This window comes from Triticum aestivum, chromosome 2A (assembly GCF_018294505.1).
Source record: "Triticum aestivum cultivar Chinese Spring chromosome 2A, IWGSC CS RefSeq v2.1, whole genome shotgun sequence".
NCBI classification, from domain to species: domain Eukaryota; kingdom Viridiplantae; phylum Streptophyta; class Magnoliopsida; order Poales; family Poaceae; genus Triticum; species Triticum aestivum.
This window is the reverse complement of record NC_057797.1, coordinates 99558918-99585269: the sequence shown is the minus strand read 5'-3', so window position 1 is coordinate 99585269 and position 26352 is coordinate 99558918.

Below are 26352 nucleotides of genomic sequence, written 5' to 3'. Positions count from 1 at the left end.
AACATCACAACGTAACTGGGTGATTATAAAGGTGCTCTACAGGTGTCTCCGAAGGTACATGTTGGGTTGGCGTATTTCGAGATTAGGATTTGTCACTCCGATTGTCGGAGAGGTATCTCTGGGCCCACTCGGTAATGCACATCACTATAAGCCTTGCAAGCATTGCAACTAATGAGTTAGTTGCGGGATGATGTGTTACGGAACGAGTAAAGAGACTTGCCAGTAACGAGATTGAACTAGGTATTGAGATACCGATGATCGAATCTCGGGCAAGTAACATACCGATGACAAAGGGAACAACATATGTTGTTATGCAGTTTGACCAATAAAGATCTTTGAGGGAGTCCTGGATTAGGGGGTGTTCGGGTAGCCGGACTATACCTTCAGCCGGACTCTAGGACTGTGAAGATACAAGATTGAAGACTACGTCCCGTGTCCGGATGAGACTTTCCTTGGCGTGGAAGGCAAGCTTGGCGATGCGGATATTCAAGATCTCCTACCATTGTAACCGACTCTATGTAACCCTAACCCTATCCGATGTCTATATAAACCGGAGGGTTGTAGTCCGTAGGACATCAACACAATCAACTCCATATACAACAATAATACCATAGGATAGCTTCTGGGGTTTAGCCTCCTTGATCTGATGGTAGATCTACTCTTGTACTACCCATATCATCAATATTAATCAAGCAGGACGTAGGGTTTTACCTCCATCGAGAGGGCCCGAACCTGGGTAAAACATCGTGTTCCCTGCCTCCTGTTACCATCCGGCCTTGACACATAGTTCGGGACCCCCTACCCGAGATCCGCCGGTTTTGACACCGACATTGGTGCTTTCATTGAGAGTTCCTCTGTGTCGTCGCCTTTAGGCCTGATGGCTCCTTTGATCATCAACAATGATGCGGTCCAGGGTGAGACTTTTCTCCGCGGACAGATCTTCGTCTTCGGCGGCTTCGCTCTGTGGGCCAATTCGCTCGGCCACCTAGAGCAGATCGAAAGCTACGCCCCTGGCCATCAAGTCAGGTTTGGAAGCTTAAACTACACGACCGACATCCGCGGAGACTTGATCTTCGACGGGCTCGAGCCGCGGCCAAGCGCGCCGCACTATCTCGAGGGGCATGATCTAGCTCTGCCTCCGGACAGTGTCCTGGAGGCCGCACACGCATCGGTTCCGACCCTTAACTCGGATCCTATTGCGCTAATCGAGGATGAGCGGTTGGACGTCACCTCGGGGGCTGCGATCCCGAAAGCGATCAAGCCGAATGCTAGCCACGCACGCTGCACGACCCGTGACTCCGAGGATCCGGACTCCGAACCCCCCGCGCCCCTGCCGATCGAATCCGATAGGGCACCGATAATGGAGTTCACCGCCACAGACATCTTTCAGCACTCGCCTTTTGGCATCATCCTGAATTCTCTTAAGTCTCTCTCTTTATCAGGAGAGCCCTGGCCGGATTACGGTCAGCGAGGATGGGATACGGACGATGAAGAAATTCAAAGCCCACCCACCACCCACTTTGTAGCCACTGTCGACGATTTAACCGACATGCTTGACTTCGGCACCGAAGACATCGACGGTATGGACGACGATGTAGGAGATGAACAGGAATCAGCACCTGTAGGGCGCTGGAATGCCACCTCGTCATATGACATATATATGGTGGATACTCCAAAAGATGGAGATGGCGATGGAACAGTGGGAGATGACACCCCCAAGAAACAGCCAAAGCGACAGCGTCAGCGGCGCCGCTCTAAATCCCGCCAAAGTAAAAACGGTGATTCCGGCACGGGAGATTATACTACCCCGGATAGCACCGAAGAACACACACCTCAGCAAGATTCGGAACAGGAAGATGGAGAAGCCAGCCCTCATGAGAGAGCGGCGAACCGAGAGGTCGAGGATGATAACTAAACACCTCCCTCCGAAGACGAGGCAAGCCTCGATGACAATGAATTCGTCATACCATCAGACCCCACGAACAAGAGCGTTTTAAACGCAGGCTGTTAGCCATGGCAAGCAGCCTCAAGAAAAAGCAGCAACAGCTTAGAGCTGCCCAAGATTTGCTAGCTAACAGATGGACTGAAGCCCTTGCAGCCGAAGAGTATGAACTCGAACGCCCCTCCAGGAGTTACCCGAAGCGCAGGCCGCTACCTCGATCAGAGGAGGAAGCACCTACTTCACCAGCGCATGACATGGCAGACCGGCCACCTCGCGGCTGCGATAGAGAGGCCTCTCGGCCCTCCACCCAAGCCATGCCCCGACGCCGCTCAACTAAGGCACGGGAAAATGCGCCCGACCTGCAAGACATACTGGAGGATAAGGCAAGACAAACAAGATCGATCTACAGATCGCGCAGGCGCCCTACGACACGTGACGATGATCTTCACTCCGGATACAAAAAATCCGGCCGGGCCGAACATAATAGACATAGCTCTTCCAAGCTGCGTCGTGATATAGCCCAGTACAGAGGCGCCGCACACCCGCTATGCTTCATGAATGAAGTAATGGATCATAAAATCCCAGAGGGTTTCAAACCCGTAAACATCGAATTATACGATGGCACAACAGACCCGGCGGTATGGATCGAGGATTATCTCCTTCACATCCACATGGCACACGGCGATGATCTACACGCCATAAAATACCTCCCGCTCAAACTTAAAGGACCGGCCCGGCATTGGCTTAACAGCTTGCCAGCAGACTCAATCGGTTCTTGGGAGGACCTGGAAGCCGCATTCCTCGACAACTTCCAGGGCACTTACGTGCGACCACCAGATGCCGACGACTTAAGCCACATAATTCAGCAGCCAGAGGAATCGGCCAGACAATTCTGGACACGGTTCCTAACAAAGAAAAACCAGATAGTCGACTGTCCGGACACAGAGGCCCTAGCAGCCTTCAAGCATAATATCCACGACGAGTGGCTTGCCCGGCACCTGGGACAGGAAAAGCCGAAATCTATGGCAGCCCTCACGACACTCATGACCCGCTTTTGCGCGGGAGAAGACAGATGGCTAGCTCGCAGTAACAACTTATCAAAGAACCCTGGCAATTCGGATACCAAGGACAAAAGTGGCAGGACACGTCGGAATAAGCAAAAACGCCGCGTTAGCAGCGACAGCAATGAAGACATGGCAGTCAATGCCGGATTCAAAGGCTATAAATTCGATCAGTGGAAAAAGCCATTCAAAAAGAATACTCAGGGCCCGTCCAGTTTGGACCGAATACTCGATCGCTTGTGCCAGATACATGGCACCCCCGAAAGGCCAGCCAATCACACTAACAGGGATTGTTGGGTGTTCAAGCAGGCAGGCAAGTTAAGGGCCGAAAACAGAGACAAGGGGCTGCACAGCGATGACGAGGAGGAGCCCAAGCCGCCGAACAACAATGGACAGAAGGGCTTTCCCCCACAAGTGCGGACGGTGAACATGATATACGCAACCCACATCCCCAAGAGGGAGCGGAAGCATGCGCTACGGGACATATACACAATAGAGCCAGTCGCCCCGAAGTTCAACCCATGGTCCTCCTGCCCGATCACTTTTGATCGAAAGGACCATACCACTAGCATCCGTCATGGCGGCTTTGCTGCATTGGTTCTCGACTCAATCATTGACGGATTTCATCTCACAGGAGTCCTCATGGACGGCGGCAGTAGCCTGAACCTGCTTTATCAGGATATAGTGCGGAAAATGGGCATAGATCCCTCAAGGATTAAGCCCACAAAAACGACCTTTAAAGGCGTTATACCAGGTGTAGAAGCCAACTGTACAGGCTCAGTAACACTTGACGTGGTCTTCGGATCCCCGGACAATTTCCGAAGCGAAGAGTTAATCTTCGATATAGTCCCATTTCGCAGTGGCTATCATGCCCTGCTCGGACGAACCACATTTGCAAAGTTCAATGCGGTGCCGCACTATGCATATCTCAGGCTCAAGATGCCAGGCCCTCGAGGAGTAATCACGGTCAACAGAAACACCGAACGCTCCCTTCGTACAGAGGAGCACACGGCGGCTCTCGCAGCGGAAGTACATAGTAGCCTTTTTAGGCAATTCTCCAGTCCGGCCGTTAAAAAGCCAGGCACTACCAAGCGCGCCCGGAGTAACCCACAGTAGGACCGCCTGGCACACTTTAAGCAAGCGTAGCAATGTGGCCCCAACCCCAGCTATCGCGACATAGTGAAACCAGTACCTCGCGTACATAACTACGCCCTTGAAATACCATGGGCACAGGGGAAGGGGCACAATAACGGCACGCCCAAAATACGGCTTAAAACGTACCAGGGGCTGCCGGATTCTTTTTTTTATTTTTTCTTACTTTCAGGACTCCATACTTCGGACGACCTGTTCGGCAATTCGACTGCCGCACAAACGATGCAAGCTCCAGGGAGGCAGACAAGCCATGCCGCATTATGGAACTCCTAGGTGGTCTCTGTTACGAGCGGTATACCTGTTTTAAATACAATTCCGCGGCCTGCCCCTGGTCAGGACATACTGAATAGTCCAATATCTTTTGCTTACCGCACTATTTGTATCGTTCCGCTTTGATAAATAGCCTCTCTATAAACAATGCATAGCTTTCTGTCTATTTTTTGCATTATCATCTTTTCATATATATGTTTATGACATGTTGCACCCGTATACTATGGTACGGCAAAATACGTCAGGGGCTTTAGTACCCATAAATATGGCGTGAGAAGTCCGTACACTTTCACAAGTGCGCCACCCCGAACTTATAGCACTATATGCATCGGCTCCGAATCATGATTTGGGTCAATAGTTGGGTTTCCCCGGCTCCTATGTTTTGGTGCCTTACGTTCCGTTATATCGGCTAAGGTAGCACTAGGAGAACCACTGTGATTGTGCCCTGGTTGAGCTGGGTTAAGCACCTCAGTGGAGAAAGCTAAAACTGACTGTCATGATGTGGCGACAGACCGGTCGCTGTTCGAGAGGTTTTCCGAGTCCCTAAAGGCTTATGCCGCTTCGAGCGAGGAGCTGGCTTTGTCCGGCCAAGGCATGGATAGTGCCCCGAACTCGGTCTTCCTAACTAGGGGCTTCGCCGAAATTTAAAATTATAGAGTTCTATGGCTAAGTGAGAGTGTTCAAGCATTATAGTCCGATTACCTGATTCGTTGTGCTGACCGCCTCCCTCGACGGACCCAATCATGGGAAAAAGAGCGCTCGGGTTTATCCCGAACACCCCAACACTAGTGGCATGGGGGCAGAAGCCGACGACTGGCCATCTCTCAATTTTTTGATAAACGGCCGCACAGAAAGTAATATTTTAAATTCAAGCATTGCTTAGCGCATATGAACAAGTTTTCAGCGCACAGGATAAACACGAGCGAGTTCATTCAAAAATTACATCCTTGGTACATTCATCCGCCACAAGGCGGGCACCCGCTAGAACATCCTTATAGTAGTTCTCGGGCTTGCGATGCTCCTTCCCCGGCGGCTGCCCATCCCTCACAAGCTTCTCACCGTCCAGCTTGCCCCAGTGCACCTTTGCACGGGCAAGGGCCCTACGGGCACCTTGGATGTAGACGGAGCGCTTGATGACCTCGAGCCTTGGACAGGCCTCCACCAGTCGCCGCACCAGCCCGAAGTAGCTCCCAGGTAGGGCCTCTCCGGGCCACAGCCGAACTATGAAGCCCTTCAGGGCCTGTTCAGCCGCCTTGTGGAGCTTGACCAGCTGCTTCAGCTAGTCGCTCAAGGGCACAGGATATCCGGCCTCAGCGTACTGAGACCAGAACACCTTCTCCGTCGAGCTTCCTTCCTCGGCTCGGTAGAATGCGGCGACATTGGATATGCTGCGGGGAAGATCTGCGAATGCCCCTGGAGAGCTCCGGATTCGGGTAAGTAACAAGTAGTTTACTTTTATATGGCTGCTTTGCATATAGAATGCCTTACCTGTCGCTATCTTTTTCACCGCATCCAATTCCTGGAGGGCCTTCTGGGCTTCGGCCTTGGCAGATTTGGCAGTTTTAAGGGCCGCAGCAAGCTCGGACGCTCGCGTCTTCGAGTCGAGCTCCAAACTCTCATGTTTTTTCATGAGAGCCTGAAGCTCCTGCCACACCTCGCCGACCTGGGCTTCAAGTTTCTCTCGCTCGGTGCACTCCACGGCCGTTTTCTTTTCAGCCTCGAACAGCGCCTGCTTGAGGGTCGCCACCTCAATCGTGGCCCCTGCAATAAGCAGTACAATCCTGTTCTTTTTTGCAATCACGTCTTTTTATAGTCACTTTTTCTATAAGGTATTTCTTACCTTCTTTCTCCTCGAGCTGCCGTTTGGCAAGGCCGAGCTCTTGCTCGGTCCGCCCGAGGCCCTGTTTCAGGGCACCCACCTCCACAGTCAGTGTGGCGGTGGCTAGCAGCGAAGCCTGCATATGAATATTGACTCTTTGTTGTTAGACTCCTGCGAAATTTCATAGATCCTCTATTCGGCTTTTCTTTCCGAACGCCAAACAGAGCATCAGGGGCTACTGTCTATGCGGTTATATTTTTACATATTTTTTACTTACCTCGAAGCCTATTAGAAGGCTAGCGCAAGCTTCAGTCAGTCCGCTCTTGGCGGACTGAACCTTCTGGATCACCGTACTCATAATAGTATGGTGCCCCTCGTCGATGGAGGCGTCGTCAAGCACCTCTAGCAGATTGTCCGGCACCTCCGGTTGGACGGAGGCTGCTGGTTCAGAAGGCTTGCTCCTCTTGGTAGGAGTTCGCCTACCGCGGTCCGGAACTGATTCCGACGCGGTGTCTGGCGCAAAGCTGGACTTAAAGCCCTGGGGAGCCTTATCCCCTTCACTCCTGGAGTCCGGGAGGTTGCCTTGCGGCTCCTCCGGGACCACCTCCTCCTGCCCTGGAGCTTGTCGCGACGCCACTTCGGCATCGTCTGCAGTGCGGGGGGAGACAGTGGGCGGAACTTAGTTCACGTCCGATGAATCCAGGGAGCCGCTCGACGACTCACCGAGCCCGTCCTTGGGTGGAATGGATGATTATATCCGACATTAGGGAAAGCTGTGCAACAAAAGGAATATCACGAGTTACTCTGGTATCCGAACACTTACAATCTCGCCGGACGCTTGGCCCTGTCCGGCCACTACTCTTCGCCCTCGTCGGCGTCAGGGACGTAGTCTGGCGAAGGGGTTTTACTCCTCTTGTGCCCCTCGGCCTCCCCTACTGGGGCGGCCTTCCTCTTCTTTCCTCCCCCCGCTGGAGAGGGAGAGGTTTGTTCTTCCTCCTCCTCGTCTTCATGGGAGGAGTGCGTCTCGGACTCTTCGGACGACGAGTCCGACACCACCATATGCCGGGAACTCTTTCGAGTCCCCGTGGCCTTCTTCTTCTTAGCCTTCTTCTCCGGCACCACATAAGGCGCCGGAACCAGCAGCTTCACTAGTAGAGCTGAGGCTAGGTCTTCGGGCAGCGGAGCCGGACAGTTAATCGGTCCGGATATCGCCCGCCAAGCCTGTCAAAGGTAAGGGAGTTTAGATCCCGCATAGAGTCAAACTATGAAAAAAGCTTAACATCCTGGAAAAGGTGTAGATGGCATACCTCGCCGGCGTGACGCTGCGAGCTGTATCCGCGGTCCTCGGAAGCGGATGCGGGAGCCTCGGCGCCCTTGAATAGCATCTTCCAGGCGTCTTAGTACGTCGTGTCGAAGAGCGTGCTGAGGGTTTGATGCTGCGCTGGGTCGAACTCCCATAGATTAAAATCCCGTTGTTGGCACGGGAGGATCCGGCGAACGAGCATAACCTGGATTACATTAACAAGTCGGACTGGCTTGTTCACCAGGGACTGGATGCATGTTTGCAATCCGGTCTCCTCTTTTTCGTTACCCCACGACAGGCTCGTCTCTTTCCAGGACATAAGCCGCGTGGGGGGGTTCGGATCGGAACTCGGGGGCTGCGGTCCATTTCAGATCGCGCGGCTCGGTGATATAAAACCACCTGGATTGCCATCCCTTTAGGGTCTCCACAAAAGAGCCCTTGAACCATAGGACGTTGGCCATCTTGCCCGCCATGGCACCTCCGCACTCCGCCTGGCTGCTACGCACCACCTTGGGCTTGACGTTGAAGGTCTTGAGCCAGAGGCCGAAATGAGGGCGGACGCGGAGAAAAGCCTCGCACACGACAATAAACGCCGAGATGTTGAGGATGAAGTTCGGAGCCAGATCGTGGAAATCCAGGCCGTAGTAGAACATGAGCCCCCGGACAAATGGGTGGAGTGGAAAACCCAGTCCGTGGAGGAAGTGGGGTAGAAATACTACCCTCTCATGGGGCCTTGGGGTGGGGGGAAGCTGCCCCTCCTTAGGAAGCCGGTGCGCGATGTCTTTGGACAAGTATCCGGCCTTCCTTAACCTTTTGACATGGCCCTCCGTGATGGAGGAGACCATCCACTTGCCTCCCGCTCCGGACATTGCTGGAGAAGGTTGAGGTGGGAAGTGCGGGCTTGGGCGCTGGAGCTCGAGTGTGCAAGAGATGGATAGGCAAAGGAGGAAGAAGGCGTAGGTAAAAAAGGTAGATCCTTATCCACTTATATGGGCGGATGCGGTTGTGCGTCCCTGCCTGCCTAGTAAAATTCGCTTGCCTCCCAAGCGCCGTGATAAGTGGCGCGGTTGGGTTACCCACGTCCGTATTGATGAGAATCCCGTAAAAGGGGTTACACGATCTCTGCTTCGACAAGACGTGCCAAGGAAACCACCTCGCAAAACACGCTAAGGTGGAAAAGTAAAAACGATTCGAGTAAAGGACTTGGCCGTAGTGTGATGATGCACTACGGAACACATCAACAGATTTGATTTGTGTCAATATTATTCTCTCTACGGCAATATGTGGAAGCTTATTTTGTAGAGCCGGACACTACTCTTGGTGTTTACAATCTTCTATGAAGGACTTGGAGGAGGAACCCGCCTTGCAATGCCGAAGACAATTTGTGCGCCGGACTCGTCGTCATTGAAGCCTGGTTGAGGGGCTACTGAGGGAGTCCTGGATTAGGGGGTGTTCGGGTAGCCGGACTATAGCTTCAGCCGGACTCCAGAACTGTGAAGATACAAGATTGAAGACTACGTCCCGGGTCCGGATGGGACTTTCCTTGGCGTGGAAGGCAAGCTTGGCGATGCGGATATTCAAGATCTCCTACCATTGTAACCGACTCTATGTAACCCTAACCTTATCCGGTGTCTATATAAACTGGAGGGTTGTAGTCCGTAGGACATCAACACAATCAACTCCATATACAACAATCATACCATAGTCTAGCTTCTAGGGTTTAGCCTCCTTGATCTCGTGGTAGATCTACTCTTGTACTACCCATATCATCAATATTAACCAAGCAGGACGTAGGGTTTTACCTCCATCGAGAGGGCCCGAACCTGGGTAAAACATCGTGTTCCCTGCCTCCTGTTACCATCCGGCCTTGACGCACAGTTCGGGACCCCCTACCCAAGATCCGCCGGTTTTGACACCGACAATCTTCATAGAATATGTGGGAGCCAATATGAGCATCCAGGTTCCGCTATTGGTTATTGACCGGAGACGTGTCTCGGTCATGTCTACATAGTTCTCAAACCCGTAGGGTCCGCACGCTTAAAGTTCGGTGACGATTGTAATAAGAGTTTTTGTGTTTTGATGTACCGAAGGTTGTCCGGAGTCCCGAATGAGATCGGGGACATGACGAGGAGTCTCAAAATGGCCGAGTCATAAAGATTGATATATTGGATGACTATGTTTGGACATCGGAAGAGTTCCGAGTGGTTCAGGCATTTTTTCGGAGTACCGGGAGGTTACCGGAACCCCCCGGGAGAAGTTATGGGCCTTATGGGCCATAAGAAGGAAGCACACCAGCCCACAAGGGGCTGGTGCGCCCCCTTTGGGCAGGAGGCCGAATTGGAGAAGGTTTGGGGGGTGCGCCCCCCCCCTTTCCTTCTCTCCTACTGCTCCTTCCCTTCCTCCCCTACTCCAACTAGGGAAGGGAGGAATCCTACTCCCGGTGGGAGTAGGACTCGTCCAGGGCGCGCCATAGGGGCCGGCCCTCTCCCCCTCCTCCATTCCTTTATATACGGGGGTGGGGGAACCCCATATACACACAAGTTGATCTTCGTGATCGTTCCTTAGCTGTGTGCGGTGCCCCCTTCCACCATATTCCACCTCGGTCATATTGTAGTGGAGCTTAGGCGAAGCCCTGCGTCGGTAGAACATCAACACCGTCATCACGCCGTCGTGCTGACGAAACTCTCCCTCAACACTTTGCTGGATCGGAGCTTGAGGGACGTCATCGAGTTGAACGTGTGTAGAACTCGGAGGTGCCGTACGTTCGGTACTTGGATCGGTCGGATCGGGAAGACGTACGACTACTTCCTCTACGTTGTGTCAACGCTTCCGTTGCCGGTCTATGAAGGTACGTAGACAACACTCTCCTCTCTCATTGCTGTGCATTACCATGATCTTGCGTGTGCATAGGAAATTTTTGAAATTACTACATTCCCCAACACCTGGTGGTGTGGGCGGTGCTGGACGGCGCTGTATGGCAGGGCTGGTCCCTGCTGACCGCCACGGGTGGTTCTGCCACCGTGGAAGACACCGACGCTGGCGAGACACGTCGCCACCGACCCTTGCGCCCATCCAAACGACCGTGCGGCGCACTGGATAAGAAGGAGGAGCAGGGAGCAAGGCACCAACGCGTGCACTAGCGAGATTGACGCCGCGGACTGACAAAAATGACACTGTCTCTGAAACTGAAACTCTGAAATCTGAATTTGAACAGAAACAGTGCACACTAACAGTTCGACGAAATGATTTGATCACGTGGAAGATTTTTCTTGAGCTGAGACTTGGTGAGGTGATCTCTTGATGCATCTAGAGACTGCCTGAATTATCTCAGAATTTTAGGAAAAAGAAAAGAATGAATTTCACCAAAAATGGCAAATCTAGTCCAAACTTGCAGCAAGCAAATTTTGAAAAAAATGAACTGTGGACTAGCAGATCTTGATGGATGTAGGTTGAGGGTACTAAGGACTAGCTAGAGGAGTTTATTTGGGATCAAGATTCAAAGGAAATTTGGTAGTTCCTTTGTAAACCACCATAGTCCAAATAAATGACAAAAAATGATCTTGAGGATAAAATAAATAGAAATAAAATTTAAAAGAGGTTGAGACATGCTGGAATAGGATGCTTGGCTCGATCCAGAGTGGGGAGGTGGGTTTCGGAAGAAATATATTCTACATAGGCCATGGCAAAAGAGAAATTTTTAAATGGAAAGAAGTAATCCAAAATTTTATAGGAATTCTTTTTAATGGAAATGATTTGTAAAAACCCTCCAAAGTTATTTGCGTTGAGCCAACATAAGATGAAAAACCCTTAAGACCAAAGATCAAGATTTGGAAGAACCCATAAAAAAATACTTGTCACAAATGAAAATTTTGAGAAGGAGAGTCCCTTAGAAAAAAATTTAAATGACCTCCTTCCACTTAAATAAAGAATTTGATAAAAACCAAATCAAAAATTTGGAGTGGTACACTAGATATTCTCATAACTATGCTCAATTCTGTCAATTGCTCAATAGTAATTTGTTCACCCACCATAGAATACTTATGCTCTCGAGAGAAGCCACTAGTGAAACCTATGGCCCCCGGGTCTATCTTTATCATATTAATCTCCTACTACTTAGTTATTTCCTTTGCTTTTTTGCTTTGCCTTTATTTTACTTTGCATCTTTATCATAAAAATACCAAAAATATTATCTTATCATATCTATCATATCTCACTCTTCTAAGTGGTCGTGTAGGGATTGACAACCCCTATTCGCGTTGGTTGCGAGGATTTATTTGTTTTGTGCAGGTACGAGGTACTCGCGTGTAGGCTCCTACTGGATTGAAACCTTGGTTCTCAAAAACTAAGGGAAATACTTACACTACTTTGCTGCATCATCCCTTCATCTTTGGGGAAAACCAACGCAATGCTCAAGAGGTAGCACCTCGCCACGCCCACGCGCCCCCGGGCGCACCAGGAGGTTTCGTCGACATCAGCGCAACCAGCGGCGCCGGACGCCCAACTGCGCTTGTGCCATCCCCGATGGGCGCAGGCACGCGCGTCGCCACCCACGGCCCCGGCAGGATGCCGCCCTACCATCCCCAGGGTCACGCGCCGGGCCAAGCGACGTGGAGCATAGGGCACTTCCGCGAGGTTTTCGGGGCGATGACTTCGGAGGCCTACGTGCCCTGCATGATGGACCAGGAGTTCACGCCGGAAGATGACCCTGGTTCGTACCTCGAGCCAAGCTGGAAAGAGGAGGTGCTAGAAGTTGAGGCCTTCTAGGACCCACCCGACAGCTACAGGGTATCGCTAATCTCTGAGGAGCTTACGCTAACCATGGGTTGCAAGTGGATCAGGTCACAATGGTGGACGACGGCCCCAGCACAGCAGTCCCCCTTCTGCTAGGGGGAGCAAACTGGGGGCTGCAAGGAAGGAGCCAGGAACAAGGCCCCTCGCCACATCGCACGGAGCAAGGCGTCGCCCGAAGGTAGGCCCTCTGCCGGGGAGACGCTAGTGAGCCTTCCCCCCGGCAGAGGGCCCGTGGTCGCCGACGGCGCCGCTAGCGTCCCCTTTGCCCCTTGGCATCGTCCTGGTTTCCGGACGCCCCAATGGTGGTCGAGGGTGGTGCAAGGCGGGGCCCTCGTCTGGCGATATGAAGCACGGCTCACGCCTGTGAAGGTCTCCGCTCGTGACACTCTCTCGTAATAATGAGTGGGGCTGTACACACCCATAGTCTCCGGACTGCCACCCTCAGGGGCTCCCACCCACGTCCTAGTGGAAGCATGATGACCCACAAGTGTAGGGCGTCTATCGTATCCTTTTCGATAAGTAAGAGTGTCGAAACCAACGAGGAGCAAAAGGAAATGATAAGCGGTTTTCAGCAAGGTAATCTCTGCAAGCATTGAAATTATCGGTAACATATAGTTTTGTGATAAGGTAATTTGTAACGAGTAACAAGTAATAAAAGTAAATAAGGTGCAGCAAGATGGCCCAATCTTTTCTGTAGCAAAGGACAAGCCTGGACAAACTCTTATATAAAGGAAAGCGCTCCCGAGGACACATGGGAATTATCGTCAAGCTTGTTTTCATCACGCTCATATGATTCGCGTTGGGTACTTTGATAATTTGATATGTGGGTGGACCGGTGCTTGGGGATTGTCCTTCCTTGGACAAGCATCCCACTTATGATTAACCCCTATTGCAAGCAGCCGCAACTACAACAGAAGTATTAAGGTAGACCTAACCATAGCATGAAACATATGGATCCAAATCATCCCCTTACGAAGCAACGCATAAACTAGGGTTTAAACTTCTGTCACTCTAGCAACCCATCATCTACTAATTACTTCCAAATGCCCTCCTCTAGGCCCAAACAATGGTGAAGTGTCATGTAGTCGACGTTCACATGACACCACTAGAGGAAAGAGAACATACATCTCATCAAAATATCGAACGAATACCAAATTCACATGACTACTTATAGCAAGACTTCTCCCATGTCCTCAGGAACAAACGTAACTACTCACAAATCATATTCATGTTCATAATCAGAGGGGTATTAATATGCATAAAGGATCTGAACATATGATCTTCCACCGAATAAACCAACTAGCATCAACTACAAAGAGTAATCAACACTACTAGCAACCCACAGGTACCAATCTGAGGCTTTGGGACAAAGATTGGATATAAGAGATGAACTAGGGTTTGAGATGAGATGGTGCTAGTGAAGATGTTGATGGAGATTGACCCCCAACCGATGAGAGGATCGATGGTGATGATGATGGCGATGATTTCCCCCTCCCGGAGGGAAGTTTCCCTGGCAGAACAGCTCCACCGGAGCCCTAGATTGGTTCTGCCAAGGTTCCGCCTCGTGGCGGCAAAGTTTCATCCCGTGAGCTAGCTTATGATTTTTTCCTCGACGAAATACTCCATATAGCCAAAGATGGGCATCAGAGGGCCACCAGGGGGCCCACGAGGCAGGGGGCACGCCCAGGGGGGTAGGGCGCGCCCCACCCTCGTGGATGGTGGGTGGCCCCCTCTGGTACTTCTTTCGCCCAATATTTTTTATATATTCTGAAAATAATTCCCATGGAGTTTCAGGACTTTTGGAGATGTGCAGAATAGGTCACTAATATTTGCTCCTTTTCCCGCCCAGAATTCTAGCTGCCGGCATTCCCCCTCTTCATGTAAACCTTGTAAAATAAGAGAGAATAGGCATACGTATTGTGACATAATGTGTAATAGCATCCCATCATGCAATAAATATCGATATAAAAGCATGATGCAAAATGGACGTATCAACTCCCCCAAGCTTAGACCTCACTTGTCCTCAAGCGAAAGCCGATATCGAAAAATATGTGCACATGTTTAGAGGTAGAGGTATCGATAAAATAAAATACTAACATGAGGGCATCATGATCATTCTTAGAACAACAACATATATATAGGTAAAACTGTGTCTACCATAACTTGCCATCTCTTTTGCTAAAGTAACAATTCATTCACATACTCAAGTATGAATCAGAAACTTCATTGAAAACTAACAAACTATATTCTCAGTCATTGAAGCAATTGCAATTTATCATAACATCAGAAAGAGTCAATATAAGATCTTTTCAGCAAGTCCACATACTCAACTATCATTCAGTCTTTCACAATTGCTAACGCTCACGCAATATTTATGTCTATGAAGTTTTAATCGGACACAGAGAAAGATAGGGGTGTGTAGTTTTTCCTCCCAACTTTTTACCTCAAGGGTAATGTCAACAATAATAGTTCATGAAAACTCACATCCAATTAGTTATATATACCTGGTTCTTTCCAACACATTGTGCTTTCCAAAGGATAAAATTTAAAAAGGAAAGGTGAAGATCACTCTGACTCTTACATGAAGTATAGACAAGAATAAAAGATAGGCCCTTCGCAGAGGGAAGCAGAGGTTGTCATGTGCTTTTATGGTTGTATGCACAAAATCTTAATGCGAAAGAATGTCACTTTATGTTGCCACTTGTGATATGGACCTTTATTATGCAGTCCGTCGCTTTTATTTCTTCCACATCACAAGATCGTATAAAGCCTATTTTCTCCACATTTATAAATCATACATACTTAGGGAGCAATTTTTATTGCTTGCAACGATGACAAATTACTTGAAGGATCTTACTCAATCCACAGGTAAGATATGGTGGACTCTCATGGCAAAACTGGGTTTAAGGATATTTGGAAGCGCAAGTAGTATTTCTACTTGGTGCAAAGAAATTAGCTAGCAAGAGAGGGAAAGGCAAGCTCAACATGTTGGATGATCCATGACAATATAATTTATCTCAGATGCAAGAAAACATAATCCATTACGTTGTCTTCCTTGTCCAACATCAACTCTTTAGTATGTCATATTTTAATGAGTGCTCACAATCATAAAAGATGTCCAAGATAGTATATTTATATGTGAAAACCTCTCTTTCTTTATTACTTCCTATTAATTGCAACGATGACCAAAACCATGCTTGTCAACTCTCAACAATTTTTATTCATCATACTCTTTATATGTGAAGTCATTACTCTACATAAGATCCATATGGTCTCTTTATTTCTTTTTATTTCTTCTCTTTTATTATATTCCCTCAAGATCATAGCAAAATAATCCAGCCCTTGACTCAACACTAATCTTTATTATATATGGTGCACGGACTCGATTACATAGAAGGATCATAAAGCAAAACTCACAACTAGATCACACTAAAACTTTATTCTACTAGATTAAGATATTACCAAAAGGATCAAACTATTAAAAAATGGTAAAGATAAAAGTGATGGTGATGCCATCAAGCTTGGCAGTTGCCAAGGGGAGTGCCCATACCCATGTGTTTATGTCTCCTTCTTTGGAGGTGGTGATGATGGAGTTTGGAATGGTTGAGCTTTGTAGTTCCCCCATCATGAATCCAGCTCAGAAACGAGAAGTAACTTCTTGATCCTCTTCCATGGGATCTATCCTTTTCAAGTCGGCCTCCATCTCTTCTTCCGTTGATGAACCAAATTGGTCAGCATCCTTGTTTGCTCTTGGCCCCGGTGTCGGGTGAGACACCCGACTCTCCCTGACTGACTCTTGAGAAGACATCTGGCTCTAAATCTGCGGCAGAAACAACTCGAAACAAAAACAGAGGATGTTTGCGTGGCACGGTGGTCAAAACCTTCAGAAGATTATATAATGAATTTTTACCGACCAAAAGGAATATCGTGCAAGAAAACAGAGTCCAGAGAGCACATGAGCTGCCCACGAGGCAGGGGGCGCCCCCTCCACCCTTGTGGAAGCCTCGTGTCCTTCCCGAACTACTTCTTATTTCCCTATTTTCTTAAATATTCCAAAATGGAGAAAAATTGCCATTAGAACTATTTTGGAGTCAGTTTACTTGTCGTACCACGTACCTATTCCTTTTCGGGGTCTGAAACGTTTTGGAAAGTGTCCCTTATGTATTCCTCCGGGGTTATGATTTCAATAACATTAATTTCAACATTTATAGGATTACCTGAGATATAATGTTTGATTCTTTGACCGTTCACCACCTTCGGATTTGTGCCTGCGAAGTTGTTGATTTTTATTGCACCAGAACGCTAGACGTCCTCGATGATGTAAGGACCTTCCCATTTAGAGAGGAGTTTGCCTGCAAAAAATCTTAAACGAGAGTTGTATAGCAATACATAATCACCTACATTAAACTCACGTTTTTGTATCCTTTTATCATGCCATCTTTTAACTTTTTCTTTAAATAGTTTGGCATTCTCATAAGCCTGGGCTCTCCATTCATCAATTGAGCTAATGTCAAAAAGCCTCTTCTCACCGGCAAGTTTCAAATCATAATTGAGCTCTTTAATAGCCCAATGTGCTTTATGTTCTAGTTCAAGAGGTAAGTGACATGCTTTACCATAAACCATTTTATATGGAGACATACCCATAGGATTTTTATATGCAATTTTATAAGCCCATAATGCATCATCAAGTTTCTTGGACCAATTCTTTCTAGATCTAACAACCGTCTTTGGCACAATTAATTTAAGTTCTCTATTACTTAATTCTACTTGACCACTAGACTGTGGATGATATGGAGATGCAATTCTATGATTAACATCATACTTAGCAAGCATTTTACAAAAATCACCATGAATAAAATGTGAACCACCATCAGTCATTAAGTATCTAGGGACTCCAAACCTCGAAAAAATAACTTCTTTGAGCATCTTAATAGAGGTGTTATGATCAGCACTACTAGTTGGAATAGCTTCTACCCATTTAGTAACGTAATCAACACCAACTAAAATATGTGTATACCCATTAGAGGAAGGAAACGGTCCCATATAATCAAAGCCCCAAACATCAAATGGTTCAATATCAAGTCAATAATTCATAGGCATTTCTTGACGTCTACTGATATTACCAATTCTCTGACATTCATCACAAGACAAGACAAACTTATGGGCATCCTTGAAGAGATTAGGCCAATAAAACCGGATTGCAATACCTTATGAGCAGTTCTGTCTCCAGCGTGGTGTCCTCCATAAGCCTCAAAGTGACACTTGCGTAGGATCTGTTCCTGTCCATGCTCAGGTACACAACATCCAATAACACCGTCTACTCATTTATAGAGGTGTGGGTCATCCCAAAAGTAATGTCTTAAATCATAGAATAACTTTTTCTTTTGCTGGTATGTGAAACTAGGTGGTATAAATTTAGCAACAATGTAATTAGCATAATCAGCATACCATGGAGCAGTACGATAAGCATTTATGACAGCTAATTGTTCAGCAGGAAAGCTATCATCAATAGGTAGTGGGTCATCAAGAACATTCTCTAACCTCGACAAGTTGTCTGCAACGGGGTTCTCAACTCCCTTTCAATCAATAATATGCAAATCAAATTCTTGTAGCAAGAGAACCCATCTAACAAGTCTAGGTTTAGCATCTTTCTTTTCCATAAGATATTTGATAGCAGCATGATCAGTGTGAACAGTTACTTTAGAATCAACTATATAAGGTATGAACTTAACACAAGCAAATACAACTTCTAAAAATTCCTTTTCAGTAGTAGCATAATTTCTTTGAGCACTGTCTAGAGTTTTACTAGCATATTGGATAACATTTAATTTTTTATCAACTCTTTGTCCTAGAACAGCCCCTACAACATAATCACTAGCATCACACACAATTTCAAATGGTAAATTCCAATCAGGAGGCTGAACAATAGGTGCAGAAACCAAAGCTTTCTTAAGTATTTCAATTGCATCTACGGAGTCATCATCAAAGACAAAAGGAACATCTTTTTGTAAGAGATTAGTCAGAGGCCTGCTACCTCTTGAGCACTATGTTGGTTTTCCCTTGAAGAGGAAAGGGTGATGCAGTAAAGTAGCATAAGTATTTCCCTCGAGTCCCACGCACCTACTCAAACAAATAAGAACCTCGCAACCAACGCTATAAAGGGGTTGTCAATCCCTTCACGGTCACTTACGAGAATGAGATCTGATAGATATGATAAAATAATATTTTTGGTATTTTTATGATAAAGAGAAATAAAGATGCAAAGTAAAATAAATGGTAATACAAATACCTAAGTGTTGGAAGATTAATATGATGAAAGATAGACCCGGGGGCCATAGGTTTGACTAGTGGCTTCTCTCAAGAGCATAAGTATTACGGTCAGTAAACGAATTACTGTCGAGCAATTGCTAGAATTGAGCATAGTTATGAGAATATCTAGGTATGATCATGTATATAGGCATCACGTCTGCGACAAGTAGACCGAAACGATTCTGCTTCTACTACTATTACTCCACATATCGACCGCTATCCAGCATGCATCTAGAGTATTAAGTTTATAAGAACAAAGAAATGCTTTAAGTAAGATGACATGATGTAGAGGGATAAACTCGTGCAATATGATATAAACCCCATCTTTTTATCCTCGATGGAAACAATACAATACGTGTCGTTTCCCTTTCTGTCACTGGGATCGAGCACCGCAAGATTGAACCCAAAGCTAAGCACTTCTCCCATGGCAAGAAAGATCAATCTAGTAGGCCAAACCAAACTGATAATTCGAAGAGACTTGCAAAGACAAACCAATCATACATAAAAGAATTCAAAGAAGAATCAAATATTGTTCATAGATAATATGTATCATAAACCCACAATTCATCGGATCTCAACAAACACACCGCAAAAGAATATTACATCGAATAGATCTCCAAGAGAATCAAGGAGAACTTTGTATTGAGATCCAAAGAGAGAGAAGAAGGCATCTAGCTAATAACTATGGACTCGAAGGTCTGAAGTAAACTACTCACACATCACCGGAGAGGCCATGGAGTTGATCTAGAGGCCCTCCGTGATCAATGCCCCCTCCGACGGAGCTCCAGAAATGGGCCCAAGATGGGTTCTCTCGGGTACAGAAGGTTGCGGCGGTGGAATTAGGTTTTCGTGGTGCTCCTGGATGTTTGGGGGGGTACGTGGATATATATAGGAGGAACAAGCAGGTCGGTGGAGTAATGAGGGGCCCACGAGGGTGGAGGGCGCGCCCAGGGGGTAGGTGCGCCCCGTACCTCGTGGCTTCCTCGATTGTTTCTTGAGTCCACTCCAAGTCTCCTGAATCACGTTTGTTGAGAAAATCACGTCCCCGAAGGTTTCATTCCGTTTGGACTCCGTTTGATATTCCTTTTCTGCAAAACCCTAAAATAGGCAAAAAAACAACAATTTGGGCTGGGCCTCCGGTTAGTAGGTTAGTCCCAAAAATGATATAAAAGTGTAAAATAAAGCCCATTAACATCCAAAATAGATAATATAATAGCATGGAGCAATCAAAAATTATAGATACATTGGAGACATATCAAGCATCCCCAAGCTTAATTTTGGATTGTCCTCGAGTAGGTAAATAATAATAAAAGAATTTTTGATGTGGAATGCTTTCTATCATATTTCTCAATGTAATTTTTCTTTATTGTGGCATGAATGTTCAGATCCGAAAGATTCAAGATAAAAGTTTAATATTGACATAGAAATAATAATACTTCAATCATACTAACTAAGCAATCATGTCTTCTCAAAATAACATGGCGAAAGAAAGTAATCCCTGCAAAATCATATAGTCTGGCTATGCTCTATCTTCACCACACAAAATATTTAAATCATGCACAACCCCGATGACAAACCAAGCAATTGTTTCATACTTTTGATGTTCTCAAACTTTTTCAATCTTCACGCAATATATGAGCGTGAGCCATGGATATAACACTTTTATGTGGAATAGAATGGTGGTTGTGGAGAAGACAAAAAGGAGAAGATAGTGTCACATCAACTAGGCATATGAACAGACTATGGAGATGCCCATCAATAGATATCAATGTGAGTGAATAGGGATTGCCATGCAATGGATGCACTAGAGCTATAAGTACATGAAAGCTCAGCAAAAGAAACTAAGTGGGTGTGCATCAAACTTGCTTGCTCATGAAGACCTAGGGCATTTTTAGGAAGCCCATCATTGGAATATACAAGCCAAGTTCTATAATGAAAAATTCCCACTAGTATATGAAAGTGATATCATAGGAGACTCTCTATCATGAAGATCATGGTGCTACTTTGAAGCACAAGTGTGGAAAAAGGATAGTAGCACTGTCCCTTCTCTCTTTTTCTCTCATTTTTTTATTTGGGCCTTCTTTTTTTCGCCTCTTTTTTTTGGTCCGGAGCCTCATCCCAACTTGTGGGGGAATCATAGTCTTTATCATCCTTTCCTCCCTTGGGACAATGCTCTAATAATGATGATCATCACACTTTATTTACTTAGAACTCAAGAATTACAACCTAATACTTAGAACAAAATATGACTCTATGTGAATGCCTCCGGCGGTGTACCGGGATGTGCAATGATGCATGAGTGACATGTACGAAGAATTATGAACGATGGCTTTGCCACAAATACGATGTCAACTACATGATCATGCAAGCAATATGACAATGATGAAGCGTGTCATAATAACGGAACATTGGAAAGTTGCATGGCAATATATCTCGGAATGGCTATGGAAGTGCCATAATAGGTAGGTATGGTGGCTGTTTTGAGGAAGGTATATGGTGGGTTTAAGGTACCGACGAAAGTTGCGCGATACTAGAGAGGCTAGCAATGGTGGAAGGGTGAGAGTGCGTATAATCAATGGACTCAACATTAGTCATAAAGAACTCACATACTTATTGCAAAAATCTATTAGTTATTGAAACAGAGTATTACGCGCATGCTCCTAGGGGGATAGATTGGTAGGAAAAGATCATCGCTCGTCCCTGACCGCCACTCATAAGGAAGACAATCAATAAATAAATCATGCTCCGACTTCATCACATAACGGTTCACCATACGTGCATGCTACGGGAATCACAAACTTAAACACAAGTATTTCTCAGATTCACAACTACTCAACTAGCATGACTCAAATATCACCATCTCCATATTTCAAAACAACTATCAAGTATCAAACTTCTCATAGTATTCAATGCACTTCCATGAAAGTTTTTATATCATTCTAAAAGCAAATTTCCTTGTTGTTCTAAAGGACTCTCAAAATAATATAAGTTAATCATGATAGATCAATTATTTCTATAAAATAAAACCACCACCGTGCTCTAAAATATATAAGTGAAGCACTAGAGCAAAAACTATATAGTTCAAAAGATATAAGTGAAGCACATAGAGTATTCTAATAAATTTGAAATCATGTGTGTCTCTCTCAAAAGGTGTGTACAACAAGTATGATTTTGGTAAACTAAAAATAAAAGACTCAAATCATATAAGACGCTCCAAGCAAAACACATATCATGTGGTGAATAAAAATATAGCTCCAAGTAAAGTTACCGATAGACGAAGACGAAAGGGGGGATGCCTTCCGGGGCATCCCCAAGCTTAGGATTTTTGGTGTCCTTGAATTTTACCTTGGGGTGACATGGGCATCCCCAAGCTTAGGCCCTTGCCACTCTTTCTTCCATAATCCATCAAATCTTTACCCAAAACATGAAAACTTCACAACACAAAACTCAAAATGGAAAATCTCGTGAGCTCCGTTAGCGAAAGAAAACAAAACACCACTTCAAGGTACTGTAATGAACTCATTATTTATTTATATTGGTGTTAAACCTAATGTATTCCAACTTCTCTATGGTTTATAAACTCTTTTACTATCCATAGATTCATCAAAATAAGCAAACAACACAAGAAAAAACAGAATCTGTCAAAAACAGAACTGTCTGTAGTAATATGTAGCTAAAGCAAACTTCTGAAACCCCAAAAATTCTAAAATAAATTTCTGGACGTGAGTAATTTATCTGTTAATCATCTGAAAAAATAACTAACTAAATATCACTTTCCAAATAAAAATGGAAGCGATTCTCGTGAGCGCTAAAGTTTCTGTTTTTTTACAGCAAGATCAAAAAGACTTTCCCCAAGTCTTCCCAACGGTTCTACTTGGCACAAACTAATTAAACACAACCAAAACAGAGGCTAGACAAATTATTTATTACTAAAAAGGAGCAAAAAGCAAGGAATAAAAGTAAATTTTGGTTGCCTCCCAACAAGCGCTATCGTTTAACGCCCCTAGCTAGGCATAAAAGCGAAGATAGATCTAGATATTGCCATCTTTGGTAGGCAATCCATAAGTGGCTCTCATAATAGATTCATATGATAATTTCATTTTCTTTATATGGAAGTGCTACATGCCTTTCCTTAACGGAAATTGGAATCTAATATCCCCTTCCTTCATATCAATAATTGCACCAATCGTTCTAAGGAAAGGTCTACCAAGAATAATAGGACATGAAGGATTGCAATATATATCAAGAACAATGAAATCTACGGGAACATAGTTCTTATTTTCAACAATAAGAACATCATTAATTCTTCCCATAGGTTTCTGAATAGTGGAATCCGCAAGGCGCAAGTTTAAAGAACAATCATCCAAATCACGAAAACCTAGCAAATCACACAAAGTTTTTGGAATCGTGGAAACACTTGCACCCAAATCACACAGAGCATAGCACTCATGATCTTTAATTTTAATTTTTATTGTAGGTTCCCACTCATCATATAGTTTCTAGGGATATAAACTTCCAACTCAAGTTTTTCTTCATAAGATTGCATCAAAGCATCAACGATATGTTTAGTAAAAGCTTTATTTTGACTATAAGCATGAGGAGAATTTTGCACAGATTGCAACAAGGAAATACAATATATCAAAGAGCAATTACCATAATTGAATTCCTTGAATTCCAAAATAGTGGGTTCATTGATAATTAAAGTTTTTACCTCTTCAATCCCACTTTTATCAATTTTTGCATCAAGATTTAAAAACTCCAAATTTTTGGAATGCCTTCTAGGTACTCCGAATCTATCAAAGAGCTAACGCAAACTTCTGGAACCCCAAAAATTCTAAAATAAATTTCTGGACGTGAGGAATTTATCTATTAATCAGCTGCAAAAATAATTAACTAAATAGAACATTCCAAATAAAAATGGCAGCGATTCTCGTCAGCGCTAAAGTTTCTGTTTTTTTACAGCAAGATCAAAAAGACTTTGCCCAAGTCTTCCCAACGGTTCTACTTGGCACAAACTAATTAAACACAACCAAAACAGAGGCTAGATAAATTATTTATTACTAAAAAGGAGCAAAAAGCAAGGAATAAAAATAAATTTTGGTTGCCTCCCAACAAGCGCTATCGTTTAACGCCCCTAGCTAGGCATAAAAGCGAAGATTGATCTAGATATTGCCATCTTTGGTAGGCAATCCATAAGTGGCTCTCATAATAGATTCATATGATAATTTCATTTTCTTTATAGGGAAGTGCTACATGCCTTTCCTTAACGGAAATTGGAATCTAATATTCCCTTCCTTCATATCAATAATTGCACCAATCGTTCTAAGGAAAGGTCTACCAAGAATAATAGGACATGAAGGATTGCAATATATATCAAGAACAATGAAATCTACGGGAACATAGTTCTTATTTTGAACAATAAGAACATCATTAATTGTTCCCATTGGTTTCTGAATAGTGGAATCCGCAAGGTGCAAGTTTAAACAACAATCATCCAAATCACGCAAACCTAGCAAATCACACAAAGTTTTTGGAATCGTGGAAACACTAGCACCCAAATCACACAGAGCATAGCACTCATGATCTTTAATTTTAATTTTTATTGTAGGTTCCCACTCATCATATAGTTTCTAGGGATAGAAACTTCCAACTCAAGTTTTTCTTCATAAGATTGCATCAAAGCATCAACGATATGTTTAGTAAAAGCTTTATTTTGACTATAAGCATGAGGAGAATTTTGCACAGATTGCAACAAGGAAATACAATATATCAAAGAGCAATTACCATAATTGAATTCCTTGAAATCCAAAATAGTGGGTTCATTGATAATTAAAGTTTTTACCTCTTCAATCCCACTTTTATCAATTTTTTCATCAAGATTTAAAAACTCTAAATTTTTGGAACGCCTTCTAGGTACTCCGAATCTATCAAAGAGCTAACGCAAACTTCTGGAACCCCAAAAATTCTAAAATAAATTTCTGGACGTGAGGAATTTATCTATTAATCAGCTGCAAAAATAATTAACTAAATAGAACATCCCAAATAAAAATGGCAGCGATTATCGTGAGCGCTAAAGTTTCTGTTTTTTTACAGCAAGATCAAAAAGACTTTCCCCAAGTCTTCCCAACGGTTCTACTTGGCACAAACTAATTAAACACAACCAAAATAGAGGCTAGATAAATTATTTATTACTAAAAAGGAGGAAAAAGCAAGGAATAAAAATAAATTTTGGTTGCCTCCCAACAAGCGCTATCGTTTAACGCCCCTAGCTAGGCATAAAAGCAAAGATAGATCTAGATATTGCCATCTTTGGTAGGGAATCCATAAGTGGCTCTCATAATAGATTCATATGATAATTTAATTTTCTTTATATGGAAGTGCTACATGCCTTTCCTTAACGGAAATTGGAATCTGATATTCCCTTCCTTCATATCAATAATTGCACCAATCGTTCTAAGGAAAGGTCTACCAAGAATAATAGGACATGAAGGATTGCAATATATATCAAGAACAATGAAATCTACGGGAACATAGTTCTTATTTTCAACAGTAAGAACATCATTAATTCTTCCCGTAGGTTTCTTAATAGTGGAATCCGCAAGGTGCATGTTTAAAGAACAATCATCCAAATCACGGAAACCTAGCAAATCACACAAAGTTTTTGGAATCGTGGAAACACTAGCACCCAAATCACACAGAGCATAGCACTCATGATCTTTAATTTTAATTTTTATTGTAGGTTCCCACTCATCATAAAGTTTATAGGGATATAAACTTCCAACTCAAGTTTTTCTTCATAAGATTGCATCAAAGCATCAACGATATGTTTAGTGAAAGCTTTATTTTGACTATAAGCATCAGGAGAATTTTGCACAGATTGCAACAAGGAAATACAATATATCAAAGAGAAATTACCATAATTGAATTCCTTGAAATCCAAAATAGTGGGTTCATTGATAATTAAAGTTTTCACCTCTTCAATCCCACTTTTATCAATTTTTGCATCAAGATTTAAAAACTCCAAATTTTTGTAACGCCTTCTAGGACCTCCGAATCTATCAAAGAGCTAACGCAAACTTCTGGAACCCCAAAAATTCTAAAATAAATTTCTGGACGTGAGGAATTTATCTATTAATCAGCTGCAAAAATAATTAACTAAATAGAACATTCCAAATAAAAATGGCAGCGATTCTCATGAGTGCTAAAGTTTCTGTTTTTTTACAGCAAGATCCAAAAGACTTTGCCCAAGTCTTCCCAACGGTTCTACTTGGCACAAACTAATTAAACACAACCAAAATAGAGGCTAGATAAATTATTTATTACTAAAAAGGAGCAAAAAGCAAGGAATAAAAATAAATTTTGGTTGCCTCCCAACAAGCGCTATCGTTTAACGCCCCTAGCTAGGCATAAAAGCAAAGATAAATCTAGGTCTTGCCATCTTTGGTAGGCAATCCATAAGTGGCTCTCATAATAGATTCATATGGTAATTTAATATTCTTTCTAGGGAAGTGTTCCATGCCTTTCCTTAACAGAAATTGGAATCTAATATTCCCTTCCTTCATATCAATAATTGCACCAATCGTTCTAAGGAAAGGTCTACCAAGAATAATAGGACATGAAGGATTGCAATCTATATCAAGAACAATGAAATCTACGGGAACATAGTTCTTATTTGCAACAATAATAACATCATTAATTCTTCCCA